The sequence below is a fragment of the Somniosus microcephalus genome, chromosome 27 (assembly GCF_052327205.1).
Source record: "Somniosus microcephalus isolate GS21.2 chromosome 27, FLI_Smic_1.0, whole genome shotgun sequence".
Classification (NCBI taxonomy): Eukaryota; Metazoa; Chordata; class Chondrichthyes; order Squaliformes; family Somniosidae; genus Somniosus; species Somniosus microcephalus.
The window spans coordinates 46,326,042-46,342,465 of NC_141013.1; the positions used below are offsets into that span (position 1 = coordinate 46,326,042).

Genomic DNA, 16,424 nt, shown 5'->3' on the forward strand with positions numbered 1-16,424 from the left:
GGAATGGGACAGCCCCAGGACAGGACAGGACAGAGGTGACTTCAGTCTTGAAGAAAGCAGCGCCCAGGAAAAGGCAGTGATGGTTTGACATGGTTGGGGATTCTGGCAAAGGATGCAATGACCTAAACAGAAACACTAGCCTGGCAAAAGGAAGCGGGAACCTTCCTGCTTCCCGCTGAACATCAGCTGCTGAGAGAACCTGAACGATTTTTGGTGAACAGGTTTCTTGAAGTACACTTAAGGCTTACAATGAATCGGGACATTGGAGTTGGTGCTTACAACGACAGATATTCTAATTGAGAAAGGGGGGGAAAAAACAGAAACAAAAACAGGCAAAAGAAATGTAAAAAGTAACAGTAGAATAGATTGTTAATTTGCAATAACCAGCTGCACATCACAGACTCATTCCCTTTATAGATTCAGAACCTTTTAACCTGAGCATTAAAACGGCCAAGCTTTTCAATGTGAAGCAAGCACAGAGTGAGTCTGTGGAGACCGAGGAGTCTCCTTACAATCAGGACATCAAAAATCTACTTCCATAATCCAGAAACTCCGATTAAGTTGAGCACAGCCACAGCAATTTGTTGAGATGTGTTCTAAAATATATAATAGTTCAGTGTCTTTATGTAGAAAATAAAGTGGAATTAAAGGGCAGCACGGTGGCATAGTGGTTAGCACTGTTGCCTCACAGCGCCAGGGACCCGGGTTCGAATCCGGCCTCGGGTGACTGTCTGTGTGGAGTTTGCACATTCTCCCTGTGTTTGCGTGGGTTTCCTCCGGGTGCTCCGGTTTCCTCCCACAGTCCAAAGATGTGCGGGTTAGGTTGATTGGCTATGATAAATTGACCCTTAGTGTTAGGGGGATTAAATACGTGGGGTTACGGGGATAGGGTGGGATATGTGTTGGTGTAGGGGTTACGGGGAATTGGGTGGGATATGTGTCGGTGCAGGCTCGATGGGCCGAAATGGTCTCTATCTGCACTGTGGGATTTCTGTGTTTCTGTGTGAAAGAGAACATCCATCAATTTCATGCAAGGACACCTACAGAGCGCAATAACTATCCGGACAGCTGCAGGCACTTCCATTTTTGCAGCCACTAAATTTTGTGTCTTTTTGAACAAGTTACTTTGTGGCCTCTATAGTTTACGGATTTAACCCTGAAGTTTCTCAGTATGTGTAATCGCACTGCCCTCTGGTGGTGCTGTTGGGTTTGCAGCAGGCAGCTCTCTGCGGTGCCACCTGCAGTTGCTTAAAGGTATTACTCCCCCAATTTTACAAGCCTTTCAAACCCTTATAAACTCTTCAACCAGGAGGTCCCAACTTAACATCTCGTGAGCTCGAGAAAAATGAGACATCCCATTATTTATCGCAGAAAAAACCCCCCATGAGACGTCACAGCAGAAAACACATTAATAGTCCGCAAGGCAAAAACCTTATCGAATTCTGTAAGAAACATAAGAAATAGGAGGAGTCGGCCACACGGCCCCTCGAGCCTGGTCCACCATTCAATAAGATCATGGCTGATCATCGACCTCAACTCCACTTTCCCGCCCGATCTCCATATCCCTTGATTCCCCGAGAGTCCAAAAATCTATCGATCTCAGCCTTGAATATACTCCAAGACTCAGCATTCACAGCCCTCTGGGGCAGAGAATTCCAAAGATTCACAACCCTCTGAGTGAAGAAATTCCTCCTCATCTCGGTCTTAAATGGCCGACCCCTTATCCTGAGACTATGCCCCCTAGTTCTAGACTCTCCAGCCAGGGGAAACAACCTCTCAGCATCTACCCTGTCAATCCCCCTCAGAATCTTGTATGTTTCAATGAGATCACCTCTCATTCTTCTAAACTCCAGAGAGTATCGGCCCATTCTACTCAATCTCTCTATATATTAAATGTATTTTGCGCTTTTTTTTGCCAAATGTCTCTCCCTTTTCTTCCCTGCTGAAGCTGGGCTGCAATTATACTGGCTGCATCTGGACAGTGAGTACTGGCGGGCTATTCGACTAGTGGATGCATCAGCCGAACCTTGCTGGTCTGTATGATTCAGTTGCTTCTACCAACCGACAGGATTGGACAAAGTCAACATGGATTTACAAAAGGTAAATCATGCTTGACTAATCTACTGGAATTTTTTGAGGATGTAACTGGTAAAATAGATAAGGGAGAACCAGTGGATGTGGTGTATTTGGACTTTCAGAAGGCTTTCGATAAGGTCCCGCATAAGAGATTAGCGTGCAAAATTAAGGCACATGGGATTGGGGGCAAGGTATTGACTTGGATAGAGAACTGGTTGGCGGACAGAAAGCAAAGAGTTGGAATAAACGGGTCGTTTTCCGAGTGGCAGGCAGTGACTAGTGGGGTACCGCAAGGATCGGTCCTAGGACCCCAGCTGTTCACAATATATATTAATGATCTGGACGAGGGAATTGGATGTAATATCTCCAAATTTGCAGACGACACAAAGCTGGGTGGGAGGGTAAGCTGTGAGGAGGATGTCGTGAAACTCCAGTACGATTTGGACAGGTTGGGTGATTGGGCAGAAACATGGCAAATGCAGTATAATGTGGATAAATGTGAGGTTATCCACTTTGGTGGCAAAAACAGGAAGGCAGATTATTATTTGAATGGCAATAGATTGGGAGAAGGGGAAGTGCAAAGAGACCTGGGTGTTCTTGTGCACCAGTCGCTGAAGGTAAGCATGCAGGTGCAGCAGGCAGTTAAGAAGGCAAATGGTATGTTGGCCTTTGTAGCAAGAGGGTTCGAGTACAGGAACAAGGATGTCTTGCTACAGTTGTACAGGGCCTTGGTGAGACCGCACCTTGAGTATTGTGTGCAGTTTTGGTCACCCTACCTGAGGAAGGACGTTCTTGCCATGGAAGGAGTGCAGCGACGATTCACCAGGCTGATACCTGGGATGGCAGGAATGACGTATGAGGAGAGATTGTGTCAATTGGGCTTATACTCACTGGAGTTTAGAAGATTGAGAGGGAATCTCATCGAAACCTATAAAATTCTGTCAGGCCTGGACAGACTAGGTGCAGGAAGGATGTTTATGATGGCCGGGGAGTCCAGAACCAGGGGTCATAGTCTAAGGATAAGGGGTAAGCCATTTAGGACTGAAATGAGGAGGAATTTCTTCACCCAGAGAGTGGTGAACCTGTGGAATTCACTGCCACAGAGGGCGGTGGAGGCCAGTTCATTAAATATATTCAAAAAGAGTTGGATATATTTCTTAAGGCTAAAGGGATCAAGGGATATGGGGAGAAGGCAGGGACAGGGTACTGAATTTGGATGATCAGCCATGATCTCATTGAATATCGGAGCAGGCTCGAAGGGCCGAATGGCCTACTCCTGCTCCTATCTTCTATGTTTCTATGTAACTAAGTGATGGGGGTAGTGAGAGTATGGGGGGGGGGGGGGGGGGGGGCTCCTGTACTCTGAGGGAAGCCAACATCATTAATAACGAGCGTAGAGTTCAAAATCAATAAATCCCCCCACTACAGACACAATGCAGCCGGGCTCAGGGAGACTGAAAACAAGGGCCAGGACTTTTCCTCGAGCCTGCTCAGCCTCTGCCACCGTAACTCCGCCGGTAGTGTGACGGAAACGCTATATACAGCAATTAAACAGGGGTTCCACTGCACTTCCCGCAAAGTTCCGGCAGCAGAGCAGGAGCAGCTCCAAGGAAATTACCAGCCAAAATTCACAGTGCTGACCGGCATCATGAGGGAATCAATAAATAGAAGGAAGATCCCTCGCCCCTCCCTATCTCTGTAACCTCCTCCAGCCCGACCACCATCCGAGATCTCTGCGCTCCTCCAATTCTGGCCTCGTCGGCATCGCCAATTTTAATCGCTCCACCATGGCCGTGTCTTCAGCTGCCCAGGCCCCAAGGTCTGGAATTCCCTCCCTAAACTTCTCTACCCTTTACGATGCTGCTCAAAACCTACCTCTTCGACCAAGCCTCTGCTCTAATCTCTCATTATGTGGCTCGGTGTCAAATTTTGTTTTATAACACTCCTGTGAAGCACCTTGGGACGTTTTGTTATGTTAAAGGCACTATATAAATACAAGTTGTTGTTGTTGCCTGGAAACAAACCAACACAGTATCTCCATTCATAAACGATAATAAGACAAACCTGGATAACTAGACTGCTGGTATCATATTGCTAACCAGCACAATAATTGGGCTGGATTATGAGGTGGGAGAGAGGAGGGGGAGGAAGGGGAGAGTCACAGAGTTATACAGCACAGAACGAGGCCCTTCGGCCCATCGTGTCCGCGTCGGCTATCAAGCCCTATCTATTCTAATCCCATTTTCCAGCACTTGGTCCGTAGCCTTGTATGCTATGGCGTTTCAAGTGCTCATCCAAATGCTTCTTGAATGTTGTGAGGGTTCCTGCCTCTACCACCCTTTCAGGCAGTGAGTTCCAGATTCCAACCACCCTCTGGGTGAAAAAGTTTTTCCTCAAATCCCCTCTAAACCTCCTGCCCCTTACCTTGAAACTATGCCCCCTGGTTATTGACCCCTCTACGAAGGGGAAAAGTTCCTTTCTATCTACCCTATCTATGCCCCTCATAATTTTGTACACCTCAATCAGGTCCCCCCTCAGCCTTCTCTGCTCCAAGGAAAACAACCCCAGCCTGTCCAGTCTCTCTTCATAGCTGAAGCACTCCAGCCCAGGTAACATCCTGGTGAATCTCCTCTGCACCCTCTCCAATGCAATCACATCCCTCCTATAGTGTGGCGACCAGAACTGCACACAGTATTCCAGCTGTGGCCTAACCAGCGTTTTGTACAGCTCCATCATAACCTCCCTGCTCTTATATTCTATGCCTCGGCTAATGAAGGCAAGTATCCCATATGCCTTTTTAACCACCTTATCTGTCCTGCTGCCTTCAGGGATCTATGTACATGCACACCAAGGTCCCTCTGATCCTCTGTCCTTCCTAGGGTCCTACCATTCATTGTGTATTCCCTTACCTTGTTAGTCCTCCCAAAATGCATCACCTCACACTTTTCAGGGTTAAATTCCATTTGCCACTGTTACATAAGAACATAAGAAGTAGGAGCAGGAGTAGGCCATACGGCCCCTCGGGCCTGCTCCGTCATTCAATAGGATCATGGCTGATCCGAATCTAGACTCACGTCCACTTCCCTGCCCTCAACCCGTAACCCCTAATTCCCTTATCTGCTAGGAAACTGTCTATCTCCATTTTAAATTTATTTAATGTTGCAGCTTCCGCAGCTCTCTGGGGTAACAAATTCCATAGATTTACTACCCTCTGAGTGAAGAAGTTTCTCCTCATCTCAATTTTGAAAGGGCAGCCCCTTATTCTTAGATTATGCCCCCTAGTTCTAGTCTCACCCATCAGTGGAAACATCCTCACCGCATCCACCCGATCAAGCCCCTTCACAATCTTAGATGTTTCGATAAGATCGCCTCTCATTCTTCTGAATTCCAATGAGTAGAGTCCCAACCTACTCAACCTTTCCTCATACATCAAACCCCTCATCTCCGGAATCAACCGAGTGAACCTTCTCTGAACCGCCTCGAGAGCAAGTATATCTTTTCTTAAATATGAAAACCAAAACTGCACGCAGTATTCCAGGTGTGGCCTCACCAATACCCTGTATAACTGCAGCAAGACTTCCCTGTTTTTATACTCCATCCCCCTCGCAATAAAAGCCAAGATTCCATTGGCCTTCCTGATCACCTGCTGCACCTGCATACTAACTTTTTGTGTTTCATGCACCAGGACCCCCAGATCCCTTTGTACTGTAGCACTTTGCAGTTTCTCTCCATTTAGATAATAACTTGCTCTTTGATTTTTTCTGCCAAAGTGCATAACCTCACACTTTCCAACATTATATTGCATCTGCCAAATCTTTGCCCACTCACTTAGCCTGTCTATGTCCTTTTGCAGGTTTTTAATGTCCTCCTCACTCACTGCTTTCCCTCCCATCTTTGTATCATCGGCAAACTTGGATATGTTGCACTCGGTCCCTTCCTCCAAATCGTTAATATAGATTGTAAAGAGTTGGGGTCCCAGCACTGACCCCTGCGGAACACCACTAGTTACTGATTGCCAGCCCGAGAATGAACCATTTATCCCAACTCTTTGTTTTCTGTTAGATAGCCAATCTTCCACCCATGCCAGTATATTACCCCCAATCCCGTGATTTCATATCTTGATCAGTAATCTTTTGTGTGGAACCTTGTCAAATGCCTTTTGGAAGTCCAAATACACTACATCCACTGGTTCCCCTTTATCCACCCTGTATGTTACATCCTCAAAGAATTCGAGCAAATTTGTCAAACATGACTTCCCCTTCATAAAACCATGCTGACTCTGTCCTATTAAATTATGTTTATCCAAATGCTCTGTTACTGTTTCCTTAATAATGGACTCCAACATTTTGCCAACCACAGATGTTAGGCTAACTGGTCTATAGTTTCCAGCTTTTTGTCTACTTCCCTTCTTAAATAAGGGTGTTACATTAGCAGTTTTCCAGTCTGCCGGGACCTTTCCTGAGTCCAGGGAGTTCTGGAAAATTATTACCAATGCATCCACAATCCCTACCGCCACTTCTCTCAAGACCCTAGGATGTAGGCCATCAGGTCCGGGGGATTTATCCGCCTTAAGTCCCATTATTTTACTGAGTACCATCTCCTTAGTGATTTTAATCGTGTTTAGCTCCTCCCCCCCCATAGCCCCCTGTTTGTCCAGTGTTGGGATATTTTTAGTGTCCTCTATTGTAAAGACTGATACAAAATATTTGTTCAGCGTCTTTGCCGTCTCCATGTTCCCCACCCATCTGTTCTGCCCATCTGACCAACCCATCTATATCGTCCTGTAGCCTGAGGCTTCCCTCCTCGCTATTTACCACTCCACCAATTTTCGTGTCATCTGCGATTTACTGATCATACCTCCTACATTCATATCTAAATCATTAATGTACACTACAAACAGCAAAGGACCCAGCACCGACACAGGCTTCCAGTCACAAAAACAACCTTCGACCATCACCCTCTGCCTCATGCCACTAAGCCAATTTTGGATCCAATGTGCCAAATTGCCCTGGGTCCCATGGGCTCTTACCTTCTTGACCAGGACTTTGTCAAAAGCCTTACTGAAGTCCATGTAGACTACATCCACTGCACTACCCTCATCCACACACCTAGTCACCCCATCGAAAAATTCAATCAAATTGGTCATACATGATCTCCCCCGACAAAGCCATGCTGACTATCCTTGATTAATCCTTGCCTCGCCAAGTGGAGACTAATTCTGTCCCTCAGAATTTTTTCCAATAATTTCCCTACCACTGATGTTAGGCTCACTGGCCTGTAATTTCCTGGTTTATCCCTACTACCCTTCTTGAATAATGGTACTACGTTAGCTGTTCTCCAGTCCTCTGGCACCTCCTCTGTGGCCAGAGAGGTTCTGAAAATTTATGTCAGAGCCCCTGCAATCTCCTCCCTTGCCTCACACAGCAGCCTGGGATACATCTTGCCTGGGCCTGGGGGTTTATCCACTTTTAAGCCCGCTAAAACCGCTAGTACCTCCTCCCTCTTGATACTAATTTGTTCAAGTATATCATAATCCCCCTGCCAGATTTCTATGCCTACATCATCCTTCTCCATAGTGAACACAGGTGCAAAATATTCATTTAAAACGTCACCTACATCTTCCGGCTCTACACACAGATTGCCACTTTGGTCCCTAATGGGCCCTACTCTTTCCCTGGTTATCCTCTTGCCCTCAATATATATATACTTATATAAAACACCTTGGGATTTTCCTTTATTTTGCCCACCAGTGTTTTTTCATGCCCCCTCTTCGCTCTCCTAATTTCTTTTTTTAAGTATCCCCCTGCACTTTCTATACTCCTCCAGGGCTTCCTCTGTCTTTAGTCCTTTGTATCTGCCAAAAGCCTCCCTTTTTTTCCTAATCCATTCTTGTGTATCCCTTGACATCCAGGGTTCCGAGTTCGTTGGTCCCACCCTTGACCTTTACGGGAACATGTCGGCATTGTACTCTCTCTATTTCCTTTCTGAAAGACTCCCACTGCTCTGATGTGGATTTTCCTACAAGTAGCTGATCCCAGTCCACTTTGGCCAGATCCTGCCTTATCATATTAAAATCGGCCTTCCCCAGTTTAGAACCTTTATTTCTGGTCCATCTTTGTCTTTTTCCATGACTACCTTAAATCTCACCGAATTATGGTCACTGTCACCAAAATGCTCTCTACTGAAACTTCTACCACTTGCCCGGCTACATTCCCTAGAATTAGGTCCAGTACCGCCCCCTCTCTTGTAGGACTATCTACATGCTGGCTCAAAAAGCTCTCCTGCATGCACGTTAAGAATTTCACACCCTCTAAGCCTTTCACACTCTGACTATCCCAGTTAATATTGGGGAAACTGAAATCCCCTACTATTATTACCCTATTATTTCTACACTTCTCTGAGATTTGCCTACATATCTGTTCCTCTATCTCCCCCTGACTGTTTGGGGGCTTATAGTGTAAGGTTCGAAAATTTCTGCACAACCCCAAAACAGAAGAATAACCTTATTTTAAATGATTTTGGGACATCACAGAAGAAATCTGTAAAAAAAGGATAAAATGTATGGTTGGGCCTAACAGAAGAATTCAAAGAGTTAAATTACATATTTTCCCTAAGTGTAAGGAAGGAAGAGATTTGGACTGTTTTAAGGAATTATTGGGCCAAAGGGATTTAAAATAAAAATCTCAGGAAGATTTGGCTGGTTTAAAAGACATGTTCAGGCTTGCAAAAGGCTGTGCCACAGGGAAGGTGGGGTGGGCCCCCGAGTTTGGATATTGGACAGTCTGAGAATGTCCTAGGCCACCTCAGCATTTTACATAAAGACAATGAAGCCTGTTCCCACCAAAAATTTGCAGAGCCAGGTACATGAATAAAACAGGACATGTCCCCAGCATCACAAAGGACACAACAATCAAACCACAGTCCAAAACCAAGTACAGGAAACTCTGATATCCGGCACCGACGGGACCGAGCTGTTGCCGTCCCATCAAAACTGCCGGACAAACCAGCGCTAATGTTAAAACATACGGAGCTTTTGAGCTCCGTATCTAGCAACAAACCCTAACAGCTTCTAAACAGTCGGCCATAGCTTGCAAGCGTCTCTGTAGCTAAGCAACAGCTTCAGCTGGACCTTGCAGAGCCTGACTGGTGAAAAAAAAGCAACAAAAAGAAAAAAAACTTACTGAACCGACTCCTGAATTTTGCCGGTGGATCGAGCATTCCGGACAGTTAACCTCCGGATAAACCAAAGTTTCCTGTAAAGAGATTGACAAACGATTTGCATTTTTAAACTAGTTTCAAGGCAATCCCGAAACCAGTTAAAAGCCGATTAAGAGTTAGATGGACCATCCCCGAAGCTCGTTAAAGTTTTAAAACCTACTAAAAATAACGAGCCCGCCAAATTTAACAAAGAAACCAGAGATTTGGCAGTCAGATAAGCCAGGCCCCAAAGCACAGGAAACTTTGTGTTATCCGGAGGCGAACCGTCCGGCAAGCTTGAGCCACCGGCAAAAATCAGGAGCCGTTTTTTATTCTTTTCGTTTCTTTTCTTTGCTTTTTTTGAACAGTCAAGCTGTGCAACGTCTGTAGTTAAGCAACAGCTTCAGCTAGAGACGCTACAGAGACGCTTGCCGACTGTTTAGAAGCTGTTGCTAAGCAACAGAGTTTGTTGATTCATACGGAGATGAAAATCTCCGTATCTTTCAACATTAGCTCTGGAGTGTACGGCAGTTTTGAGGGAACGGCAGCAGCTCGGTCCCGTCGGTGCCGGATAGCACAAAGTTTCCTGTAGTATAATTGAGGCCTGCCTTTTCAGTCAGTTCGAGTCACTTCAAGATCGGAGCAGTTGAAGTTCAGCCAACCAGTTCGAGAGAGAGATCATCATCGGAGACTTGAAGAAACAAAGAAGAAACGGAGGTCGCGGCAACAAAAGGCCTACAGAAACCAACAACCACCAATATTACGACCAACCAGGTAATATTGGGCCACTACGACCAACAAGGAACCAACCGCAGAAAAACTCACGAACCAAAGACTTGTTTCCACTCTACAGGCTAGTCTGACTTACCCCTGGGTAAGATTTAAGACACAAAAGACCCTAAAACTAGCCCTAACTAAAGAAAATCAGGTACTCACCGGATACATCCAACAGAGCGACTAACCGCATCAGCGGACCAACCCAAACTGAAGACCCAACGCAGGTGCAGTCTTCTACCACGTCCGGGGTACAGCAGGCCCCAGCCGCCACAACCGAGAACCCCGAAATCGCAAACCTCTACAATCTGTCAAGAAAGTCGTTTTGGTGAGCATTTCCTGGTCCTCTGGATTCCAGCCTAGCTAGTGTAGTAGAGTTGGGAGGGTAAGGTACTTTTGTATATTGTAATTCTCCCTCGCTTATTCCGAGTGTTTCCCACCCTTTTAGAGTATAAGTTTTATTGTATTGTATATTTTCCTGTCTCAATATAAAGATCTGAATTCTTTTTGACTAACCCAGGAGTCTGTTGCAAGTTTATTACAACCCCCAAATAAGTCCAAAGTCTACAACAAAAGGGAGTGGGAGCGATTCGAACTGCTCAAAGGAGTCAGAGGTGAAGCTGACAAACAACCCACACCACCACCCCTTACAATAGTACACTCCCAGCAAAGTGCTTGCCCCCTTTTTGTTTGCAAGTTCTACCCATATGGCCTCATTAGAGGAACCTGCTAAAATATCATCCCTCCTTACAGCAGTACTTGACTCCTTGATTAATATTGCGACACCCCCTCCTCTTTTACATCCCCCTCTGTCTCGCCTGAAGATTCTATACCCGTGAATATTGAGCTGCCAGTCCTGCCCCTCCCTCAACCATGTCTCTGTGATGGCAACAATATCATCAACACCTTCAATTCATCTGCCTTACTCGCAAGACTCCTTGCATTAAAAAAATGCCATCCAGCCTTGCCATACTCCCTTGTGCCGTTACATATTTGCTCTGCCTTCCAGGCTGACTTGTTTTTTCCTCTATATTTGGCTGTGCATCACCCCCTACTATAGCTCCACTCCGTATCCCATCCCCCTGCCAAGTTAGTTTAAACCCCCCCCAACAGTACTAGCAAACCTCCCCGCAAGGATGTTGGTCCCGTTCTGGTTCAGGTGCAACCCGTCCGACTTGTACAGGTCCCACCTTCCCCAGAAGCAGACCCAGTGATCCAGGATACTAAAGCCCTCCCTCCTGCACCAACTCTTTAGCCACGCATTCATCTGCTCTATCCTCCTATTCCTATACTCACTAGCACGTGGCACCCGGAGTAATCCAGAGATTACAACCTTTGAGGTCCTGCTCTTTAATCTACTACCTAGCTCCCTAAATTCTTGCTGCAGGACCTCATCCCTCTTCCTACCCATGTCGTTGGTCCCAATGTGAACCACGACCTCTGACTGTTCGCCCTCCCCCTTCAGAATGCCCTGCAGCCGTTCAGTGACATCCCTGACCCTGGCAACATACCATCCTGGAGTCACATCTATGGCCACAGAAACGTCTATCTGTTCCCATTACGATATAATCCCCTATCACTATTGTTCTCCCACTCATTTTCCTCCCCTCCTGTGCAGCTGAGCCACTCGTAGTGCCATGGACTTGGCTCTTGCTGCTCTCCCCTGAGAAACTATCTCCCCCAGCAGTATCCAAAACGGAAAATCTGTCGGAGAGGGAGATGGACCCAGGGGACTCCTGCAGTACCTTCCTAGTTCTTTTACTCTGTCTGGTGGTCACCCCTTTCCCGTCTGCCTGTGCACTCTTTACCTGCGGTGTGATCACCTCGTTAAACGTGCTATCTACGAAGATCTCAGCTTCGCGGATGCTCCACAGTGACTCCAGCCACAGCTCCAGTTCTGAAACGCAGATTGTGAGTAGCTGCAGCTGGAAACACTTCCTGCACGTGTTCACCCTGGACACCGAAAGTGTCCCTGACTTCCCACATAGCACAGGAGGAGCACTCCACGCAGCCGAGCTGCCCTGCCATGTCCTACCCTTAATTTACTCCCTTTAAATGAAAGCATATTAAATACACTAGGGACATTACTTCCCTTTAAACACTACTTACTCTAAACTAGAGACCTTACTTTGACTTTAACAAACGGACTGTAGAAATACTCACCAGGTCATACTTACCAATCAGTTCCTTTCCTGGTTGGGACGTCACTTCAGCAGTTTCGCAGTTGTTGTTTGACTGCTCCCGCTCTCGGACTCTTTCCTTGGTGTAAAGGAAGAACCAATTCCTACAGGGTGAAAAGTTAGGAAAACCGAAGGCGAAGCAAATGAGCTCCTCCTTCCACTCCTCACCTAACTCCCTGACTCACCCAAGTCGTAGCACTCTGTTTCTGAGAGGAGGGGGAGAGCGTGGGAGGAGGGGGAGGGGAGAGAGGGGGGAGGGGAGAGGGGGGAGGGGAGAGAGGGGAGGGGAGAGAGGGGGAGGGGAGAGAGGGGGAGGGGAGAGAGGGGGAGGGGAGAGAGGGGGAGGGGAGAGAGGGGGAGGGGAGAGAGGGGGAGGGGAGGGAGGGGGGGGGAGGGAGGGGGGGAGAGAGGGGGGGGAGGGGAGAGAGGGGGAGGGGAGAGAGGGGGAGGGGAGAGAGGGGGAGGGGAGAGAGGGGGAGGGGAGCGGGGGGAGGGGAGAGAGGTGGAGGGGAGAAAGGGGGGAGGGGAGAGAGGGGGAGGGGAGAGGGGAGAGGGGAGAGAGGGGGGAGGGGAGAGAGGGGGGAGGGAGAGAGGGGGGGAGGGGAGAGAGGGGGGGAGGGGAGAGAGGGGGGGAGGGGAGAGAGGGGGGAGGGAGAGAGGAGGGGGAGGGGAGAGAGGAGGGGGAGGGAGAGAGGGGGGAGGGGAGAGAGGGGGAGGGGAGAGAGGAGGGGAGGGGAGAGAGGAGAGAGGGGGGGAGGGGGAGGGAGAGAGGGGGGGAGGGGAGGGAGCGGAGAGGGGGAGGGGAGATGGGGGAGGGAAGGGAGAGAGGGGGAGGGGAGAGAGGGGGGAGGGGGAGGGGAGAGAGGGGGAGGGGAGGGGAGAGAGGGGGAGGGGGAGGGGAGAGGGGGGAGGGGAGGGGAGAGAGGGGGAGGGGAGAGAGGGGGGAGGGGAGAGGGGGAGGGGAGAGAGGGGGGAGGGGGAGGGGAGAGAGGGGGGAGGGGAGGGGAGAGAGGGGGCGGGGGCAAGGGAAGGGAGGAAAGGGGGCCCAAGAGGAGAGGGGGGGGATGTGGAGGAGGGGGGGGATGTGGAGGGGGGGGATGTGGAGGGGGGGGGATGTGGAGGGGGGGATGTGGAGGGGGGGGGATGTGGAGGGGGGGATGTGGAGGGGGGGGGATGTGGAGGGGGGGATGTGGAGGGGGGGGGATGTGGAGGGGGGGGGATGTGGAGGGGGGGGATGTGGAGGGGGGGGATGTGGAGGGGGGGATGTGGAGGGGGGGGGATGTGGAGGGGGGGGGATGTGGAGGGGGGGGATGTGGAGGGGGGGTGTGGAGGGGGGGGGTGTGGAGGGGGGGGATGTGGAGGGGGGGGATGTGGAGGGGGGGGTGTGGAGGGGGGGATGTGGAGGGGGGGGATGTGGAGGGGGGGGATGTGGAGGGGGGGGATGTGGAGGGGGGGGATGTGGAGGGGGGGGATGTGGAGGGGGGGATGTGGAGGGGGGGATGTGGAGGGGGGATGTGGAGGGGGGATGTGGAGGGGGGGGATGTGGAGGGGGGGGATGTGGAGGGGGGATGTGGAGGGGGGGATGTGGAGGGGGGGATGTGGAGGGGGGATGTGGAGGGGGGATGTGGAGGGGGGGATGTGGAGGGGGGGATGTGGAGGGGGGATGTGGAGGGGGGGATGTGGAGGGGGGGGATGTGGAGGGGGGATGTGGAGGGGGGGATGTGGAGGGGGGGATGTGGAGGGGGGGGATGTGGAGGGGGGGATGTGGAGGGGGGATGTGGAGGGGGGGATGTGGAGGGGGGGATGTGGAGGGGGGTCGATGTGGAGGGGGGGATGTGGAGGGGGGGGATGTGGAGGGGGGGGGATGTGGAGGGGGGGGGATGTGGAGGGGGGGATGTGGAGGGGGGGGATGTGGAGGGGGGGGATGTGGAGGGGGGGGATGTGGAGGGGGGGGGATGTGGAGGGGGGGGATGTGGAGGGGGGGGATGTGGAGGGGGGGATGTGGAGGGGGGGATGTGGAGGGGGGGATGTGGAGGAGGAAGGGGAGAGGGCTGGGAAAGATGAGGAGGGGCTGGGAGAGAGGGAAAGAACGGAGAGGGCTGAGTGGAGGGACTAGGGATGGGGCTGGGGGAGCAAAGGTAGGGAATCTTTCTCAGCAGGGGAGTAGGCTGGACTGCCGAATGCTTTTATTGTGGGCTCGGGCTGGTATAGTCTGAACGCAGGGAGAGGAGGTGCTTGCTAACTCTCAAGTGGGGGAGAGGGCTTTGACGAGCTGCCAAATACACTCAGCCAGTGGGGGGGGCACCCAAACACTCTCGATTTGGAGACAGGGAGGTGCAAAGTCTTTATTGTGTGTTGGGAAGGTCCACCTCCCTCTGCCGAGACCAGAATCTAATCTCGGTGGGAGGCAGAGGGAGGTTCCAAGAAGGTAACCTTCCCTCCTCAGCGACTGGGGGGGCTGGGTGTGGGGGCGGGTGTGCAGAGCTGCAATTCCCACTGCCAGGCATGGATTTTGAAGTCACTGGGTGGGTGGGGGGGGGGGCACTCTCAGTTTGCAGGGGTGGGGGGTGCCACTATGTTCTTCTGACGGGCATGGATTTTAATCCCAGCTGGTGACGGGGGTGTGGGAGACAGAACATTGGGCCTGTGGACTACAGATCGCTGCCTGTGGGCAGGTGTCAGACAAAGAAGCGACCACCTTATTCGGAGGGAATTTAAGGAGTTTGGCAATGGGACAAATGTCAATTGGGTGGGGTGTGAGAGGCTTCTTGGGACTGTTGGTCACGTCGACAGTAATAGATGTTTAATGCTGCTTGTTGACTTCCTTTAAATTTAGGGAGAGAAGTTTTCCAGACAGCCACTGTGGGTAACATTTGTTGCATCAACTGATTTTTGTTCAAAACCAATGATGCTTTGTCCTCATTATTATTGTTTATCTACAGCCGAACTGATTTGTTCACCGTCACCCAGTGGCTTTATACAGGCTGGCTCGTCATTACAAAATGCTGAACCAGTCCCCACATGGAAGTGGCACGAGCCTGACAAAGGTGCTCGCCGCTGGCCCCAAGAAAGCAGCCCACAGAAGATCTGGTGATCTCTGTGGCGAGGAGTTTGGCTTTTCCGACGTTCAATTGAGATCAGTGTAGTGTAGTGGGAATCCTATAATGCGAGCTGCCAACAAGCAGCCAATCACAATGCAGAATCCTCAGACAGGGAACCAGGAAGTGAAGAAACTGTTTTATTCTGACTTTTAAAAAATGTTAGAGAAAAACAAAGATTGGGGCTCTTACATGGGGAAAAGGTAAACCTGAAATAAAGATGGGGGCACAGCGCAGCTCGTGTCGGAGCAGTGAATGACTGACCACAACTTTAGTATTTCCGCGTTAGGACGCGCGTGCACTAATCCTGAAGTTGCGGTCAGTTTCAAAAGGGGTAATAACAGCGAACGCTGTTCATTCACTCTTATTACCCACTGCAAATTCCGGGCCATTGGTGTGACAAGCCTTTCATCATTGCAAGTGCCAATCACAGTACCACCTACTGGCATAGCTGAATGTTGACACTTTTATAATGAATGTTGCCACAGACAGAGCCTGACAAAGGAGTTGGAAATGCATTTTGACATGAATATTGTGAACCACTCAGCATTTAATATATATTTTAAAATATATATATTTAATTAATAATGTTCAATGAGCTAGAACGAGACTGAGACACCTGGGCATGCAAGTACACTCTCCACTGCTTTGACCACGATCAGTCGTTGCAGAACAGCAATCAATAAAGCAAACAAAATGCTGAGTTATATTGCCAGATCAGTGCAGTACAATCTGAGGCCATCAGACTGAAGCTGTGCAGTGCAATGGTCAGGCTGCTAAGGCACCATCTAAAGCACTGATCATTTTTCTCACCCTTCCTTTTGTATGTGCACAATGACGTTTAAAATGTACACGATTCATTGCAGCTTAATCACAGATCCCACTCGGACCTCACCGTCCTTGGCCTCTTGTATTGTTCCACGGAAGCTCAACGTAAACTCGAGGAACAGCACCTCATCTTCCGATTAGGCACTCTGCAGCCTTCCGGACTCAATATCGAGTTCAACAATTTCAGATCATAACCTCGGCCCCTATTTCATTTTTTCTTGTAATTTTTCCACTCCTTTCCCCCCCCCCCCTTTCCTTTTGTTTCGCTCTC

At 49.6% G+C, this 16,424-nt stretch overlaps 1 protein-coding gene across 1 annotated transcript in view; it reads right to left on the reverse strand.

Annotated features, from left to right (window-relative positions):
* The window catches only part of lins1 (lines homolog 1), a 55,274-nt gene that overhangs the window by 7,947 nt on the left and 30,903 nt on the right, over positions 1–16,424 (reverse strand). The gene's annotated exons all lie outside the window — the stretch shown is intronic.